Raw genomic sequence first — 7,792 nt, forward strand, 5'->3', positions numbered from 1 at the left:
ACCAGTCGCGACGTGGCATAGAGTATAGAGCTTTTGCTCCAGAGTTGCAAAGTAAGGAGTTGATCCTTACTTCAAGGGTTTTAATCCCATTGTGGGACCTGAAAACCGGTCCTTTGGATGAAACCGTATAAAGCAGGTTCTTTGTTGCAGTAGGTGTTTGCACAAAATATCCCTTAATGCTAATATAAATGGCCATAAGTGCTGAGTTCAGGTCTAATTTTGCAGCCCTCCACAGGGAAGTGGTGGCTTCTTAACATGAGTAAAAAATTCTCGAAGGGACGTTAAATAAACAGTAAAAAATCATTTTACCAAGGAGAGAAATCAATTGTTAATAAATAGAACATCATATTTGACATAAACAGAATAAAATATGAAATCTAATTCAATTTGAGCAAATATTTTTCAAATCTAAGAATTGTCGAAACTTCCTGAGGTATTGATTATTTTTAACTCTGAGAATGAATTGGATGTTTGAAATTCTTTGGAATCTTGACTTATTTTAAGTGCATTATATAAGACTTATAAACTATGTCTCAAAGAGCAGCAGTATTTGGTTTATGTGACTACATAGGTAGTGCATATAGTCAGTGACAATTACTCCTCTAAGAGGCTATCAAGTCATTTCCTCTGAGGCATGGAGATCAAAGTCACCTGCATGGTGCAATGGTTAGAGCATTTGCTTTAGAGTCGAAGAGTGAGTTTGTTTGTTTTTATGTTGTTTAACGTCCCTCTCGAGAATTTTTCACTCATGTGGAGACGCCACCACTTGCCGGTGGAGAGCTGCAAATTTTGTCCTATACTCGGCACTTATGGCCATTGAGCAGTGAGGGATCTTTTTCCTGCCAGCACCTACTGCGACACGGGACCTCGGTTTATACGGTCTCATCTGAAGGACCGGTCTCCACATCCCACAGTGGGATTCCAACCCGCGACGTAAGGATCAACTCCTTACTCCGCGACTCTAGAGCAGACGCTCTAACCACTGCGCCATGCGGGCGACGAGTCGAGGAGTAAGATGATCCTTACATTGTGGATTCAAATCCCATAGCAGAACGTGGAGACCGGTCTTTGGAGGAGACCTTATAAACTGAGGTCCTGTGTCGCAGTAAGTGCTGACATGAAAAAGATCCCTCACTGCTCAAAAGCCATAAGTACTGAGTACAGTTTTAAATTTGCAGCCCTCCACCAGCAAGTGGTGGCTTTTTAATATGAGTGAAAAATTCTCAAAGGAACGTGAAACAAACATGGAGATCAGTTTTGTGTTTTGAAGATGAAAGGTAAGGAACATTAAATGAATTGAAGTGTGCAAAAGTATTCATACTAATCTCGAGTTTTACAACAACAAATATAAACAAAATCCATTACCTTAATATTCCATTTATAAGTTTCTGAAAGTTTGTTAAGTTATAAATACTGTGTACGGTTGGTCTTGTTTTCTTGATCACCACTGCTTTTCAGACCCATAAAACTTAACCATGTTTTTCCAAAAGAATAGAATATTTTTTTTTAATTTTGCTTTTCCATAAATTAAAGATTTGCATGCATGCTACTTTTTTAACAAGTTAATATACTGCTCCATTTCTGAATACTATGTCAAAGGAACTATACATTGTTTTCAATTCCAAATAAAAAGTCTCTACAATGAAAAAGTGAGGAATCTAAGATTGTCATGTGAAGATAAATGATCGAAATTTTAGTTTCCCTTTTCAGTAATTTTGGCTCTTCCCTCTGTAAATTCTAAATTTACAAACTGCCATTTTTAATAATCCTACCTTAATTCGTGTGAATTAAGTTAACCAGTGCCACGTATCATTGCTTGTACAAGTGTTTTGTCATTTAAAAAAATCTTTAGGTGGGGGGGGGGGGGTTATTATAAGCAAGCGTTTTGTCAACAAGTTAATGTCACCTAAAAACCTGAAAGGCTCATAGAAATGAACACGGTACATGTATAAACATATGTTTTCCGTACTTATCATTTCCCCTTCTTCATTGACAGTTTTTCCTCAATTACACGTTTTTAAGTAGTCAAATGAGATCTATCATTTATCTGTTTATGTCTTTTCCTATTAATGTTCGTGTATGTCCTATCTGTTTACATCTACATGTAAGTACAGATACTAGCATTAAAATTCTTTGTTAAATGTCTTTTTTATCTAAGATTATTTATTTTTCATTAATGAAAACAACGTTTAGTAAATATACTGTGAATACTTACATATTGAGACGTAAAAGTCAAGACCTTTCATCATTTCCGCCATTCCCATGCGCATGCATCAGTGCGCATCGGAAATATCCTGTTTGGATGCGCGCGCATCAGCGCGCGTCTAAAATATCAAATGTGTGTTATGACAGACGATAAAAGTGTGTGATGGTGTAACACAATTTCACATCTTACTATTCTTCTGAGGACTTTCACCAAATTTCACCACGTGATGTAGCTCGATATTTTGTGACGATACAAGCAATTTTTTTCCGAGGACGTGGAAAAAGTCCTCGGAAGAAATTTACGTCCTCGGAGTAAAGGTGTTTTTTCACACCATAGTCCTCGGGAGATCGGTGAAACCAACACACCCTCACACACACACACACACACACACAAGAAATAGTACTTTTTCGTCCTTGCTTGACAAAAAGTTGTAATTTTTTCCTGGCTGGCAAAAGCTATATTACGTGCCTGACCAGAGCCCTTACACACTGGCGGGGTGGGGGGTGGGGGGTGGGTGGGTGGGGGGTAGGGCTCAAAAGCCCCCCACCCACCCAACCCCCTGCCGTTCTCTGCGTACACATAATTTCTATTCTGGCTACGCGGCTGACCATTATAATTTTTACCTTGCACATGGTGCAGTGTGGTGTACACGTCATTACATGTATGTCCGTAGGAAGTAATTAATTTGGTGTTTTATATTTCATGAAGTTGACAGGTCCTATGACAGTCGGTAAGTACAGGTTTAAGTATAGATTGGGGTAAAATAACCGAAATGCAAATAGTTAGGTTAAAGTTTAAAAAGGATCAAAGATCATTGGATTCCACTATAGACGAATTTCACATTCTAAAGAATTATCTCCAGTTGTAGACATTACATTCAGTTACAGGCACAGATCCAGGAATTTTTTTCCAGGAAAAAAAAACCAAACAAACAAAATAAAAATAATGACGGTGGGGTCCATGTTTTTAAAGGGGGAAGTCATTTTTTATTTGCTTCTGTAAATCAGTTTATAGTCCTATTTAAATAATTCCGGGGGGGGGGGTCCAATCTCCCTAGCCGCTCCCTGTCCCTGAAATGACAAATGATCATGTGACTCCAAAATAGTAGAATACTTTTCCATTTGACTATACATAATTTGGTTTCTTGTGTTATTATATTATGTACATCTAATGGTTTAAGGTTATGAACCCGTGGAGGTCATCCCCACTCTCTTAATGAACTGGAAATGTTCACAATGTGACTACATCAAATTAAATAAAAGTGCATTAATGATAAGATTGCTTGACATTTCATTCATGAATTTGGGTCAATCCATGTACCCTCCTAGAATTAGGAATGAAATTCATTCAAAGAGATGGACCATTAAACTTTTTGTATACATGTATATTCACATTTTTTATGTCAAAACAAAGTATTAGTTACGTGAACAAAGAGGGGTCTGGGAAGGGGAAGGGGCGAGGGGAAGGAGTTATCTCTTTACGTCTTAATTGTTGAAAACTCCTAAAATGAATGTTAACCTCAAATCCGACTTGTACGTCTTCATTATTTTTAAGTGGTGACAGGTGTCTCCATATGAGTGAAAAATTCCCGAGAGGGACATTTAACAACAAACAAACATTAATGACTTTAAAAACACAGTATACATGTACGTGTTTATTAGTCAACGGATATACTTCTGGTAATATCTCTAGTTCTCCCTTGAATCAGAAATGAATGATATAAATATTTTTAAGAATGATTAAGAGTTGAAAAGGTTGTGCATCTTAAAATTGACTAAGCTCTGTGGTTGAATTAGCTATACCAGTTTAGCTTATTTTCTACTCAAAGCACCTTGTTTAACTATTTTTAATCATACTGTTTTCTGAAATATGCAGTTTTTTCAACATGGATACAAGTCATACATTTTCAGCTTCTGAAAACAAAGCATAAAAAACTGCTTTTCAAATACTGTAACTCTTTTCAGGTACTTGTGATCAAACGTTTTTAGCTCACTTGAGTTTTTCTGGTTTTCTGATCACATTTTGTCTGTCATCCATTTGTCCGTCTGTAAACTTCTCACATTTTTGTCTTCTTCACTAGAACCATTTGGTCAATTTCAACCAACCTTGCCACAAAGCATTTTCGGGTAAAGGGGATTCAAGTTTGTTCAAATGAAGGGTCACACCCTCTTTCAAGGGGGGGGGGGGATAATCAAGAATTAGTGAAAATTTGGTGGTATCATTAAAAAAAGTCTTTTCAAGAACCACTGACTGGGCCCAAAAAGTTGAAACTTTCTTTACATAGACTTAGTGTAGATTCAAATTTATTCAAATAATGACCCACTGGGGTAGGGTGGGGCCACATATTTGGATCCAAAGATTTACATAAAAAAATGCAGGGGATTTTTTCTATCATAAATCTTCTTCTCAAGAACAGCAAGGGCATTATTGTCATCCGTTTTCGTGGAAGTGACCTAGGGGACATTAAATCTCATTTGTCTGTCAGTCTGTCCGTTTGTCAGTCTGTCCGTCTGTCACAATAAATTTAACCTTGGTCATAACTTTTGAATAATAAGAGATAGGGATTTTATATTTCACATATACATTACCTACAAGAACTTTCTAAACATACTATGATTTTTGAACCCATGACCTTGACCTTGAAGTTTGACCTACTTTTGAAAAAAAATAACATTATTTCAAATTGATCATTTTGAAAGAGAAAAGGTAGAGCATTCACATAATACATGTATATTACCTGTGTTCTAAATATATCATGACTTTTGACTCTGTGACATTGACCTTAAATATTAACCTACTTTTCAAAAATGTATTTCCTTATAACTTTTGATTGAGAAGAGATAGAACTTTAATTTCATATTTGACAGGTACATTACCTTTAACAATATGTTTCCGAGCATGCTATGATTTTTTACCCCTTGACCTTGATGTTTTACCTAATTTTCAAAAATTTTAACTTTGGTGATTACTTTTGAATGACATATGATAGGGCGTACATATTTGAAACAATATACCATAAATAATCGCACTAAGACACGGAAAGCAGGGGACCACAATTCTTTGAATTTGCTTGTTAGTCATCTTGATATGGAAGCATCCTCATATACACTAGACAAAATTGCTAACGCACCACCAAAGAAAAGTAATATTTTACTTTTCAAAACTTGTTTATGTTGTTTTTGATATATAATTATGTTAATCAAATAAAAAAATGTGGCATTTAAACGCCTTTACTGATAGATAATTACAATGTTTACTGAAGCGTAACCATTTCAAAATTAAAATCTTGTCCATTCTTTTTTGGAAGAATAAATTTCATTTTTTTTCTTTGTGCTTGTGTTTTTTATATTTGAACTGATTAAAAACTCAGAAAAAAAGTTACACCGTATGCGGTGTTTGACCTTAGAAGAGCGCGCTAAAGCAGACAGTATGGTGGCTGCAGGGGGTTCCTTTAGAGAAATTTGTAAAACAAACATGAAAACAATTAAAAGATTATGAATTCCTTTTATGAGAAATTGTTACAAATATATTAACAAACATAAAAATGCTTACTATAGTTAGCCAAGGCATTAAGTAAGCAGCTCACGATAATTTGAAAATTGTACCACAAAATTGGGTCACCCGGAAGTTTGGTGGATTTGGTATGGACACCAAGGCACTGGATGACTACTAAGCGATATGATAGTCAATAGCTGTACGTTATTTGATTTTTAACTGGGAGACTACTTCTGTGGCAATCTCACGGATCACCTTTGGTGATCACCAACTTCATATCTGGGCAAATACGGTGCGCAGTGCACGTCGGGAAATTGGTTTTCGGACAAGAAGTTCATTTAAGGGTCTTGTCATGATACCAAGATATTTGTCAATCCTACTGTTTTGGAAAAGATGGCATATTATATATACTATTACTGTTCTGACAAATGATCAATTTACAAATAAGAATAACAAGTGGTGCGTTAGCAATTTTGTCTAGTGTAGTGTAGATTCAAGTTTTTTATGCCCTACAATTTGGTGAGAATTTATCATCTATATCCAATTTTTTTAGGTTTTAGTTTCAATTTTAAAGAAACTGTTCAAGATATTCTCATCAAACTTCATACACTCATACAAATTTTCATGTTGCATTAGTAATATACATTCGGCGGGGCATTTATGTCCTATGGACATATTTCTAGTTTTCAAATCATGACCTCCGAGGATAGGGTCAGGCCACAATAAGGGTCAATGTGTTATATAGGAATAAAAGAAAAAAATCTTCAAAATTCTTCTTTTTAAGAACAACAGTGTGACAGACGGACGGACAGACATGAGTAACAACAATATACCCGAACTTTTTTTTAGAAGGTGCGGGTATAAAAAAGAGTTAAAGTCAGGTTGTTTTATAGCAATGTTTTATTTTTGGTTTGATTTAAATAAGATATTGATTTATGATTTGTTGTTTTTGATTGTTTTTATAAATATCTTTAAATTTAGTAAGTTTTTAATGAAATGAAATTTTTAATTACATTGGTAAGTTTGTAAGGCCTTGAGTCGCTCTTTATAGCTTTGTTTTATAACACTTTTCATCATTGAATAAAACCAGCCGGACGTTTGCTTTTTTCCTGCCTTCTTTTAATTTATCTAGCCTCAACAAACGAATATATCCATTGGGTTGAAAAGCTGCTCAAGTCTTTGTCTATAACCGAAATAACAAGACATATCAAGACGAATAACGATAGGGTGTGACTGGTGGAGGTAGTGGATCGATCCGAGCTTTTTCCCCAAATTCCAGATTCATCATCAATATCAAATCATCACTGTTACCATGCCAGGCCCATCAAACATAGAATTGAGAAGTTCTTCTCAGCAAGGCAGACAGCAGAAGGAGCAACCAGAACAAGGGGTCACTGAAGCCACAGCTTCAGTCAACGAAGTAGAGATCCTACGGAGACAACTGGAGGCCTTAAAAGCATCCCAGGACACGGAGTATCACAGGAGAAGAGAATTGGAGGATCAAATTGACAGGCAACCTCAACCGGTAGCTACACCAAGGCAGGTTTGGGAGCCAGCACCCAGGATTCCAGTGCCACAAATGGACAAATTCGATGGCAGTTCTCCTGTTTCAGAATGGTGGACGGACCACATTCATGGCCTACATAGCCCTGGACTCTATCACAGAAGCCAAAGCCATAAAGCTGTTACCATTTTATTTAATGGGAATAGCCCTTCAATTCTTCACAAACTTGGACGCCCTGTCAAAAACCTCACTAACCAGCATCAGGGATGCTTTCTTTTCTAGATTCCGACCGACAGTCTCCATAAATCAAGCTTTGATGCGGGTCAAGCAGGAAGCTGACGAATCTGTGGATAAATATCTATACCGAGTGCGGAAACTGGCTGCTGACTGCTCGATGGAAAAGGACAGCATCACATACTTTGCTCCAGAGGGTCTTCTTCAGAAGTTGAGGGTAATCGTGGTCCCACAGAGCCCAAAGTCCCTGGAAGACCTCCAAAAAATGGCAGCTACTGGTAAGGATGCCGACGCTCCGCCTATCAGCGTATAGATGTCAATGGTGTGTTTGCGGGCCAAACCTAACAACGAAG

This window comes from Saccostrea echinata, unplaced genomic scaffold (genome assembly GCF_033153115.1).
Source record: "Saccostrea echinata isolate AGI-Se365-2 ecotype Australia unplaced genomic scaffold, CSIRO_AGI_Sech_v1 ptg000057l, whole genome shotgun sequence".
Lineage (NCBI taxonomy): Eukaryota > Metazoa > Mollusca > Bivalvia > Ostreida > Ostreidae > Saccostrea > Saccostrea echinata.